At 40.3% G+C, this 12,839-nt stretch overlaps 1 long non-coding RNA gene across 1 annotated transcript; it reads right to left on the bottom strand.

Annotated features, from left to right (window-relative positions):
• Positions 1-11,323: 11,323 nt before the first annotated feature.
• On the bottom strand, positions 11,324-12,426 carry LOC124700541. Its single transcript, XR_007001765.1, has 3 exons — positions 12,312-12,426; positions 12,077-12,172; positions 11,324-11,426 (listed from the first exon to the last, which is right to left on the bottom strand). It is a non-coding gene; the product is annotated as an uncharacterized LOC124700541 (long non-coding RNA).
• Positions 12,427-12,839: the final 413 nt, after the last annotated feature.

Genomic DNA, 12,839 nt, shown 5'->3' with positions numbered 1-12,839 from the left:
TGGGGGAGATGGAGAATGTCGCTTGTGGCTGAATTGTTGTTGACACTATAAATGAGGAACATCAGTTTATTAGGGGTTGTTATGCACAAAACTAGAGACAATTGGGTTATTTTTACGGTGATCTCCAAAAAACTTAGGAATAGGAAAACATTTAGGAAATCTGCTAGACTGAATAATTTTTATGTAGTCACATTTTTTAGAGAAAAGATAGGTTTATGGAATCTTTAAAAGTTTCTCTAGTCCAACTGAATTTATGCACATATTTAGTGTAGTTTTTTACGAAAAGTTTTAATTAAGTTTGGCATAACACAATTCTACAACCGCAATCTGAGCTAAAAAAAGGTATGTCGTCATAAGTTCCTAAACTTGCTATTTCTTCCTATTCATATCTTAACTTACTATGTAGCTAACTTACCAAAGATTCTTGATGTTTTACTGAAATAAAAATTACCAACTTGTGACATATCATTTCTTCTGTTGAAGAAGTGGTATCACCTAGTGTGAGCCATTTGGAAACAAACTATAGATATAGTTTACGAAAATCAAAGATCAATATTGTCGATAACTTTAAGCATTAAAATTACCAACAAAATTGTAGTTACAATCCATGAAAACTATTTCATGGATTCACATTTGAAAGAAGTTCACCGTGATGTGATTTTGGCGACATTTGACTCATATCTTTGGGTCAAATTATTAGCCAAAGCTCGGCACAAATATGAAGTATCCTTGTATACATAGATTGGTAAGTAGCAGACAAAAATCTATTCCGCGCGAAAAAATATTTACGTACAATTTTTTTAGATGCATTCTAGTCTGACCAAAGAGGTGCGAAAGACGAGAACCAATATGTGGTTGGACGGTTAGGAGCGGGAAACAACGTTTTGACTCCTAGCTGCATATGCTCCTTTTATTTGAAATGCACTTTCAACATATTTAAAAAATTAATAAAATTAAAAATAAAATTTCGTGTGTATATCTTCAGATCCTACATGTTCACAGAGTCATTTCAGCAAAACCCAATTTTTGGTGCAGCCTATGTAAAAATGACAAAAGTTAGTGCCAAAATAAGACATTGCTGGAGACTTTTTTTTTTACATAGGACACATGAAAAATGTTGATTTTCAGCTACGTGTGCACATAGAACATGGAGATATACATGCATTTTTTTTTTCTAAATTTTAGTACATGTTAAGATTTGTTTTTAAATAAAGGGAGCATATACACCTAAGATCAAAAGGGTATTTTCGGTTAGGAGGGCCGTGACACCCCCAGCCTACCAGAGAGTTCAAACTGTAGGTTAGATATTTTTGTGTCTCATAAAAGGCGAAATATTTTTCAGTGAGGGACGACATTTCCATCGGTAGCGAGGCGCATGTGGTTCCATTGGATCAGTCTTTTGGACTCGGTCTTTCAGAGGTGCTCCTAGGGGTACGATATGTATGCACGCATTCATACGGGGTGAGTGCATGTACATATTTGTAATCATCTGCATATGTACTTTGTTTCGTGAAGAAAATGAGAAAGAGAAATACATAAAGAGTATCACTGCAAAATATAAACTAAGAACTGGGCTCGTGCTCTGTATAGCTGTCGGATCTTATGTGGAGATTTGTGCATTTGTTTTGTTTTGTTACGAAAGCGTCGGAGACTACCGGTGTAAAGGCCACGCCGAAACTGCCTTGCGGGACACAGTCCTCTACTATTAGAAATCAGTCTTAGGACAGAGTGTGTAAATTGAGTTTGCGCCCTGTTCTTGGACCAAGAACATGATGCATAAACCCAAGGCCGTGTGAGAATCAACTTGTGGTTGAATGATTAGGATGATAGTGGCATCCTTAGCCTACCAAAGTTCAAATTCTAAGTTTAATATTTTAGTGTCTCATAAAATGCGAAATATTTTCTTTCAGTGGGAGACGACGTTCTCGTCGACATCGAGACATCTATGGTGCATTTATCTTTCTTAAAACCCATCGACTCAGTTTTTCTAAACTCAGTCTCTCGGAAGTGGTCATAGGGGTAGAGTGTGATTGCGTTCATAAAGATAAGTATATGTATATATTTATAAACATCTATTTACGTTTTGCAAAATAAAAAACTGAGGATGTCAGGAGTACGCGAGGATCGGGAGAGCTAAGATGGAATTTTGATTTTCGCGTGTATTCCATCCTATACGAGCATACGACACCAGAGTGTGTATAAGACTAAGCTAGATGTGCTCTAAGGTGCTTTAACCTTGTGAAGCATGAATTTGAACAGGTTAACCTTGTGAAGCTATATTGTCACTATTAATTAAGGACGGGGTTGGATTTTAAAAGGGTTAAGGAAGACAAGCATTGATGTCCCTTTTTTGAAACTTTCTGAGAGAGCAAAAGACGTGTTATTGCATAGAGCAGAAGTGATAATTTTACCATTATTCATTATAGTTGTAACTGAGAGTTTTCCGGTTGCATCTGGGGTTGCAATCAATATTTTTTATGATGTAAAAAAACAATTAGTTGCAGTTATGTTTACAAATGAGATTTTTTTGGCAGTTGCAAATAGAGTTGCAACTAAGATTTTTTTCTAGTTACAAGTGTGGTTGTAACTCGAACTTTTTCCCGAGACTTTTTTAGTTGTAATTAAGTGCGGTTGCAACCGAGACTTATCTCTAGTGGCAACTGAGACTTTTCTAATTGCATGTGTGGTTCCAAGGGAGATTTTCTCAAGTTGCATCAAACGGGTTTGCAACCAAGATTTTTTTTAAATGTTCAAATTATGAAAAAAAATTATTTTTAAAATTCTTCATATTTTAAAAAATGTTGAAAACTTGAAAATTTTCAGATTAAAAAATATTCAAATTGTTCAGATTTTAAAATGTTCAAAGTTTAAATTGTCCATATTTTAAAAACATTCAAATTTTGGAAATTTTCAGATTTAAAATGTCCAATATTATAATATTTTGGATTTTAGAAATGTTAAAATTTAAAATTCTCTCTTTTTTGAAAAAAACATTCATATTGCGAATGAAAAACATAAAAACAAATAACAGCAAAAACCATTGGCGTCATTTGAATTTTGTTCTCATTAGACGGATCCCTAGAGAGACCCAATAAATAACATTTCAAAGTGGATGGTGCTGAGTCTGATCATAAATAATTGTTTGGATGTCAACATGTTCTCCCATATTGTAAATTGTTTTGGGGCAGTTAGGAAGTACTAATATTGAATCTGTGGGCATAATAGATGCAGAGGGATTTTCTAACTAAACATGCAGCGAGACAGTTGAGAATACAAGACATATATTATAGAAAGGTACATGTGCCGACCAATATTATAGACATATTATAGAAAAGGATATGTGCCAACCAATATTATTCTTACTAGGCATCCAGAAAGACTTCTCCCACAATGGGAACATAGAAGGAGGAAAAACTCAGAAACGAGTAAATTGAATTGAACGAGAGAAGGTAGCTTGTCTGTGTGAACAGACCCAGCCAACGACCGGGAACATGGTATTCGTGCTTAAACGCTTGGAGGCCAAATGACGAGTAACGACCTGGCCTGGACCATGCATAGTCATCTACTAACTCTTGATATTTGAACACGGATTCGCTGAAGTTTCGGTCCTAAGGCGAGTTGTTCGTGTTCCTGTCAGGGAGTAATATTCAATATAAGCAGCGTTTTTTTTTTAATTGCTGTGCACAGTTCTATTAGGACACAACCTTTAATTAATATATTCTGATTACTTTGTATAGCATGTGTGTTGAGGGTGACAGTGTTGTTCTCTGTTCAAGGTCCAAACTATGGCGAAGGTGAGGTCGTGACTGAATTCATATTCCACTCTGCACGTGTTTCCCGTGATAGCCACCTTGTCGTTCGTATTTAAAAGTGGTAAGGAAATGAGCCCTTGCAGGTTTACAGCCATCAAACTTCCCAGCGACCAGCGTACGAAATTATAAGACGTTTTGACAGTTTGATTTAATACGAACTCACGAGATGTATGCACATAACACATGGTTTACACATTCAGTTCAAGTGTACCAGGGATACATAATTATGAGTCCTTCCAGTTTTGCTATGATTCGTTCAGCCATTGCTGATATCCTGCTTAGCTGATTCAGTAGGCGTGCTAAAAACTTATTTGGAACACATAAGTATATCTTGTTGAAATATTGAATCTATATGTAGCGGTCTATATTAGATTTTAGATTTTTCCTATAAATCTCAACGATCATATATATGACAGCTCATATGAGTTTGAATTTAACTTGGTGGCAGCTCACAAAGAAGTGATAAGAGGTAGAAATTTTAGTCTCACATGGAAAATTTTCTTTTTTGAGAATCAACTGTGTCATATTAATTGAACGAAATATCCAAAACAAGAGGGTTCAAAATACTAGCCGGTGGATCACCGAGCCATACCCTACGTAACTTATTCTCGTAGCCTTCCTTTGCTAACCATGCACAACTACATTTTATGTCCATCAAACAGCATGCACCGAGGTTTCCCTGAAGCTTCCAAAAGCTCTTTGATCTCCTCGACAAGTGGACCATGAAATGATCGGTCCTTCTCCGCATTCCGCAACTTGGCCATGACCCTTGCACTATCCGCATCCAAGATCACCTTCTCGACGCTTGTACCTCTTTTGCAAGCATTAGGCCTCTTCTACAGGCAAAAAGCTCAGCCCTCTCCGCATCAGCAACATGGGTAAAAAATGGCAAGATCCCGCAATGAAGCGACCATGGTGGTCTCATATAACCACACTTCCCGCTCCGTTGCCTACGATAAGCTCCATCCGTGTTCATCTTATACTAGTTCGCGTCAGGAAGCCGCCGGCGCTCCATTGTCCTGGTACCGCCGCCGGTGCTTCGGATTTTAGATTACTCCATTCCTTCACAGCTGCCACTGACTTCGCAACTATCAATCTTGGGTCCTATATACGCTCTGTTTCCCGTGCATCATTCTGCGCCATTCATAGATTATATATTAGCGTGAACACCCACACGATCCCACATGAAAAGTTGGGAGGAAGTTAGACCACCTTATAAGGTGGGTTGTTCAAAAACTAGTGAGTGAGAAGAGGAGTGGTACACACGTGCTCCTCCTCGTCGATCGTCTCGACTCGACACGACACGATGCACGAGTCACGCGCGCCGCCCTCATGTTGAGTGGATTGAGCCTCGAGTTGAGACTTACATTTCCTTTTACAGTTTAGGAAAATGAATAGCCCCACACAGACACGTCGCAGTTAGTCGGTTCGGGTTACTCCCGGGTCTCCGGAACCACTCGTCTTTGCGATCATGTACGAGAGATGGCGAATTAGGTTTTTGGAAAGCGCTCTGCGCGACTGGTCAAGCTCTTCATCATGGGCCATTTATTGGATATATAAGTCGGACGGTACTGCTTGCTGTAGCCTTCAACACCGTCTATTTCGACCTGTCTTGGCCAACTTTATTGTCAACAACGTTGTTGCTTCATCGACGACTGCTATACCTCCACCGGATCGGTACCTGTCACGTGATCCAATCTATTTAGCAATGGCTATTGTACCGTTTGCACTGCTATTTAGCGATCTAGTATGTTCGAGTTTTACATGTTAGTAATCGCTATCACCATGCTTAATATTTTAGATTTAATCACAAAAGTTATGCCTAATTATCTAACTATCTCACTTTGAGTTATCCCGTCGATGTGTGTGTGTGGCAAAAAAAAGTTACAGTCGTGACTAGTTCACAACTTGGCTATCTGAGACAACATGTTGAGTGCACGTGCGGCGCACCTGTCCTTTGTACCCGACCAGCAAAGGGCCACGCGATACGTTGAATGCATACAGCAAATCAAACTAAGAAAAATATTTTTTTTAATAAATAATTTTTCAGGCATATCTATTTGACTAGTAAAAGGCAAGCATTTTTATAAGAGTATGGACCTGACATACAGTAAAAAGTAGACGAGTTTGTTTTTGAGGGTTGAGCTGAACGATACTATTTCAGTATCAAGTGCCCAAGCATGCGGGGTCGGCGAATTGTTGAATCAGGGAAGGTTAAAGACATATACTTGACCACATCTGACAAGTAAATCGGCAAATGCAACAATTAGAGAGCAAATCCCTCAACATAGTACTATGTTCTATATTTTCTATTTGGTATGTTGAGGTGTTTTCTACTCGTATTTACGTACACCTCAAATAAATATTCATGCATTCGAGAAACATCTATCAGCTTTAGAGGTCTCTGTTATAATACTTAAAGAAACTAGAGCAAAAGTAAACACATACTTGAATTAGCTGTTCATCCAAGTATGAAGAGTTGATTTGCAAAGACACGTGACTTTGTTCTTCTTTTATCGAGAAGGCTTCAGTTTAACCAAAGAATTTCAAGAATTAGCATCTACAAATGGAACAAATAACTTTCTAATATATGCTTCAAATTCAGTGTGATGTAATATCAAAGATAAAACTACTAATAATAATATGATATTAATTGTAAATTCATAAAAGTGAAAATTTTAGTATAAATAAAGATAGTTGTTTATTTTTCCTCGCTCTGAGCCAGCCAATGTAATGGATTGTCCCTGATGGTCATGCACTCGTAGACCTGTTTAGGCGGATGATGAAGTGATGTATTTGGAGAGCGTAGAGCTAATGATGCTATAGATGGCTAGAGCTTTAGCACATACCCAAAAAATCGACTTTGGTCCCCTTTTTGACCACGTATAGGCCTTCACCTGTCTTACATGAGATTCTTGAATTGAAGTGTACGTCTCTTTGACTCACACATGAGATGGGGTGTTAAACCATATATGTGGATTGCCTAGATCTTTTCATTAGATCAAACTTTTGGTTGCATTGGCTAGTGCATCAAACTTAATATTGTCGTCCACGAGTCATGTATAACCCCCCAGAATTGCCCAAAATCATCAAAGTCCCTAAAAGGCCCTAAGACTAGTGCTTCGGCGGATCCCATAAACATTGCAGATCCCTAAACATTTCACAATCCAAACTTTTTGGGGGGAAGGACCTAAAACCTCCTTCCCTCCATCCAAATGGGTAGTCCCGAAAACCCACTCCCTCACATTTTCCTAGCTAGTCGCACGGGGAAGCCAACTGGCCCACTAAAATTCCAGTCATGTCGTGTCTCCGTTCCCACCAGCCCATTTCGCCGATGTGCCTCTCCTCACGGCCCACACTCATTACGTACACCCTCCGCCCTCATCCATCATTTAAATGGCAGGAGAGTAGCTCCTTGGCTGGTTTTTCGCCGCCATTACTGTTGCCCATAGCTTGGTTGGCCATCTTGCACGGCCGCACAACCTAGTGGCCGCCGCCTCTCGTCCACTTGGTTGCCACCAATCACGTTGTTACCCTAAGCTCTCCGTCACCGGCATGGGGATTTCATGCTGAACGAAGACGGGTCTCGAGAAGAAGATGAAGAAGATGAAAATATATGTTCTAGAGAAAAATGTATAGAACATCATTTCGCTGCTATTGCTATCCTAGTCAACGTTGTATTCGAATTTTAGGTCTATTTTGGAGGTATGAAGTAGTTATATGTTTTATGGGAGGTGTGCTCCGGTGCTCCCCTCCCACCACCAACAAAGTTGAAGGGGTAAGTTAATTGCCCCTCCTACAGAAGGGGTATCGGGAGATCATGGCCGTCCATTCGTTCACCGATGTCAAAGCTTGGAGGCGCATGGGGCAATGAAGAAAAATATGTCTTATGGTTGTAGTCTTATGAAACACGGGTAAAATTTAGGGATAACATTTTAGGGAAGCTACTAGAGAAGAGCACTCTTGGTTCAAAAAAACTCTCCTCTCCATCTCCACCGCCTCCCGAAAGGGCATCTCCACCGCCCCCAAAAAGGGTGCTCCAAGGGAATCTCCAGCACCACGAAAAATGGGTGCTCTAAGGGCATCTCGACCACCCCCAAAATCCCTCGCACAATAAGGCTATTGGGGTGCCAGTCACAAATTGTCTCCCAAGTGAGTACCGGTAGTAGGAGTGACCCAATTCTTTGCTCGATACTCCCAACATGGCCCCAACCTACAGGGAGCAGCTTGGTAGTACCGGCACACGAAGCCACATTCGAATGGACGGGCGGTCCAACCCAAGTAGTGACACGACCAAAACTAATTCCAATTTTGCCCATCCCACCCAATTTTTCTTCAATCCATTTTCCTGCCTGCCGCTCCATAGCCGTAGCATCGATGCCATCAGCGGAGAAAACACCCACAGCAACGGAGGAGCCAACACCAGTGATGAAGGAGGAGCAGCTCACCTCCATTTAATCTATATGCATCCCATGTTGTAATTAATATGTGATGGCATGACTTTTATTTGTTTTGGTGACCGGACTATGATGGAGTTTTGGTGCCCAGACTAGTAATTTGAACTACTTGAATGTTCTATGTGAGGCTTCAAATTTATTTTGGGCCAAAACTCTAATGGCAACACCTATTGGGTGCCCCTATGTGGGAAGTTAAATTACAGGAGGCGACTAACTCTTCCGCCCCAGATCTCCAACAACAGGAGGGCTGGTATCCTCTCCCTCCGCTTGCCGCTCCGGCGACAGGAGGGATGGGGACCTCAATCCTCCATTATGGTCTAGTTGTTAGGGTTAGGGTATGTGCGTGGTGCGTCGTTGGAGTGATGGGATGGGTGGCCGAGTGAATAAATCTGCCTCAACTCTACTCCCACACTGGCACCAACTTTCACGGCGCTGTTTGGGAGTTGGTGGCATCGTGCCTTCAGATCGGCAGCTTGGTCTTCTCATCTTTCTTTAGATCTAGCGAGATCTGTTTCTCGGCGTGTCGCTGGTATTCGTCACTATCCATGGCTGCGCTGGGGCTGGGGTGAGGCGTTGGTTTTTTCGTTTTTCCTCGACTTCGTCAATGGAATGCAGCGGATCTTGGTCCAAGGTAGCACTGGAATGTCCTTTGGTCTATATGCCACATCGACATGTGTCTCGCTGCTTGCAGCGGGCCTGTTCATCGACTCACAAAGCCTCGTTAGCAATGATGGTCTTTTGGATTTTAAAATGGTGGAGGCTTGACGGCTCTTCCAACGTGCGTCTAGGCAGCGTTGGAGTTTGGTGGCTATCGCCAGCTTTAGCAAGTTCAGGGAACACCGAGGATAGTTTTCTGCAAAGTTTCGTGTACACATGTTTTCGCCTGGTCTGTATGTTAGTTTTCACAATTGTTTACTCATGTAACTTGATTTTCTATTAATGAAATATGTGGTTTCGCTGAAAAAAGTACTCAACCAATAGCATATGTCCATCGGAAGGAACCAACATTAGCGAGAAACAATTTGTGATTGGATGATTAGGAGGACAGTGACAGCAAACCAGAGTTCAAAGGTTTGACACTTTATTGTCTCATAAAGGTGAAATATTCTTTAGCGGAATATGACTTTTCCGTCAATAGTGAGACACTTGTGATGACTTCTTGAATATATGTACGTATTTGCGAGTGTGTACATCTATTTTGTGTTTTAGAAAAGTAAAGAAAATGCAGTAATGGCACACGACTCGAGGTATAAAGTCGAGACTAGAAGTATCTGAGGTATCCTTTGTTGAATAACTTGTGGAGAAATTTGAGAAGAAGGTTCTCATTTTGAGGGTTTGTTTGATTCATAGGGTTTTAAAGGAATTTCGTAGGATTCTTACCCATAGAATTTTTTATATATTAAGCTCATTTGACTTAAAGGACTGGACCCTCCAATATTTCGCATTCCTTTCGTACACTATAATCCCATATGATTTCTAACAAGAGGTTGAACCTCTTGAAAAAATTCTACTCAATCACTATTGCAATTTCCTACGTCTTTCATATGGTACAATTAAACAATTCCTGCAACTGATACATGTATTTTTCATTGATGTAGGATTCTACATAACATGATATACTGCTCCTGCGTTTTTCTTATTACTATGCTTTCAAAATCTTTTGAATTAATGACGCGCTAAAGTTTGAACATAGAGGTCGATAATGCCTAAACCGCCCCTTTTGGAGCATGGTCGAGGATACTAGGGATTTGTGAAGGCGGGAAACCTCACGCAAACACGTCTTCCGGGAACTTTAGATTTAATACTACCACTTAGAGCATTATGTCGTTAATTTTTTTCTGAGATGGCGGTTAAAACATATAGTACCTATGTTTCAAAATAAGTGTGGCACAACACATTCAAAAGTATAGATACATCTGTATTAGATAAAATTAAAATACTTATTTTAAAATTTATCGAAACTATGTGATCGGTTTGTAGCCGCCAAAACTATGTGTTTGGCGATCTAATTTGTGGCATGTTTGAATTTGTCAAACTTATTTAGGAGCCGCATTTGGGGGCTGTGGCTAAGTGCCGGTGCCCCCAATAGTGGCACCCCCTATAAGGCCATGCGCCGAAAGCCTTATGAGGGGTGAGTGGAGATGATCTTAGCTATGTATTTTATTCTAACAGTTTATTTTTATTTCTTAAACGTCTAACTAAGCGTTTCTATGTTGTGGATGCTCTAATGCCTAAACCCGCCCCTTTTGGGGGGCAAACCATGCTCCAGGGCTCCAAGCTACCTCAGGCAAACACGCCTCGCCTTTTCAACTAAACCAGTAACACCTTCAGGGATCCTGAGATTTAATCCTACCACTTCGAGCATCCTACCGTCAATTTTTTTTGTGAGATGGCGGTTAAAACATAGTACCTAAATGGTGCACGTCAAGATACATGTATATCTAGAAGTATTTTAAAGTATTGATACATCCGTATCTGAATAAATTTAAGGCACTTATTTAGAATGGAGGAAGTACTAACCTAATAGTTAATACGGAGTAATAGCAAAGACAGGGAACTATTCAGATGAGCGCGGTAGTGGTGTTTTGGAGCATGGGAGCATATGCTCCCTCTATTTTGAAATGCATCTTATATATATTTTGAATTTAAAAAAATTGAAACAAAAAATTCGCATGTAAATCTTCACGTACTACACGCTTACAAAGTTGTTTCATGAAAAATCGACTTATCATGTGAAGTGTGTAAAAATGACAAAACTCATTGCTAAAAATAACGCTTTTCACAAGATAAGTTTTCTCTTTTTTATATAGACCAAAAAAATATTGGTTTTTCGTGAAACTTAACAAACAAACATATATTATGAAGATGTGCATGTAGAAAATTTTGTTAAAAATTTTCGACATTTCGAAATATGTCTTTTTTGGTAGAGGATGCATACGCACCCGGGAGCCGAATTGAATTTCCGGATGAGCGCATACTTTAAGAGGAGAACCACAAATCCACTGAAGTAGAAGTTCCTAGAGTTTGGGGTACCTGAAGAATACAGATTCGGCGATTCCAGCTCCAGACAAACAAGCTGAACTTGTGAACTCCGTTGGTGAAATTCCGTCCGGCTCCGGGCAATTCTACTTTCATCCATCCATTTCAGATTTGACCTCTGCCAATAATCAGTCACACATATCATAATGGTTAATCTTTTTTAGCTTTGCAAATGGAATGCTAAACCAAAACAAATGGTGTAATCTGCAGCGTTCTACACTAGAAAATAGCGATGTGGTCTTTTGGAGAGATCGATGGCTTTCGGTGCAAATAACAGAACCGTCTTTTTAATAAAACTGAACAAAACATCTTCTAATGAAGACTAATTTGGTGTTGAACTGCTCCCAGTTTTGAGATGTATAACCAGAGGCAGGGAAACATTCCATCCTCGTAGGAAAGCATAAGCCCTTACTTTCCTTGCGAAAATCGAAGAATAATGCAACAACTGATTCAAAGCTCTACATGTATACGTCCTAGTGATATTTGAAGCTGCCTTGGACTGTCACAAAATTTTGAAGCAAATGAGAGACCCAAGAAGCGCATGGTGCGTACTTCGGACACAAATTCCAGCCAGGTAGCAGAATAAGCCAAAAGAAAATCCAAGAGAAGCCATCTCAAACAGGACAGTGAACGGGTCAACCCATTGAAAGAATCCTAAAAAGGGTGTTCTTGATCGACATATCCACCAAAAGATGAGGAGCCTCAAAGATGAACCACAGTAATATAAGAAACAACCACATGACTGAGGCAAAAGAAAGAGGTTCTCACCGAGTACTCTACTGAAGCCAGCCTACTGGCGACTGACTGGCCGAGAAGGAAATCCTGCTCGTCACCCGCAAGCAAAATTTTCCGCATGCTGAACACCTGAAGAACGCAACCAAGAAATGCGATGAACAACATAGAAAAATCACCTGAAGAAGTTGTAATCGAAGATAACCAAGGCAATCCCAGAGAACGATATGGATGGACGAACCAGATCACGGAAGCTTAAGCAAGCTCTCACCTGAGCTTTGCTTCTTCATCCTTTCCATTCTCTCTTTCCCCCCCCTTGCTCGGCAGAGCTTCTTCCCCCAATGGTGGGAGGGGAAGAGGTGGTCAACAGCACCGAGTGTTTTCCCGCGTGAATTCCACAGTTTTATTTGGTCCACACACACCCGCCTGTCCGTCTGAACTCTCTCGAGTCTGAAACTTTGACTCTAGAAAAAATGGAGACTGATTGCTCCACAGATGCAATGAAAAACACGCGAGCAAAGACAATTCTACGCCTTTTTTGTTTATTCGTTCATTTCAATTTTCTTTTCCAAGCATGAAAAGGACAGGCCGAACGCGTCATTAGCACTACTATATTATACTCCAGCGTTGCAGCCTGCTCGTTGTGCAATGAGAAACACATGGTTGCATTGACATTCTATAGTCTCGAGACAAACGAAGAGAAGAGAACGATTGCAGGAATAAAAATGGTACGGGACAAAACTCACGTGGAGAAATGCAGCAATTCTCCACTAGATAATACTATTACAATATAGAGTTG

Source organism: Lolium rigidum, chromosome 3, assembly GCF_022539505.1.
Source record: "Lolium rigidum isolate FL_2022 chromosome 3, APGP_CSIRO_Lrig_0.1, whole genome shotgun sequence".
In the NCBI taxonomy this organism is placed as follows: domain Eukaryota; kingdom Viridiplantae; phylum Streptophyta; class Magnoliopsida; order Poales; family Poaceae; genus Lolium; species Lolium rigidum.
Note: the sequence above shows the minus strand (reverse complement) of the source record. Positions and strands in the feature narration are given on the sequence as shown.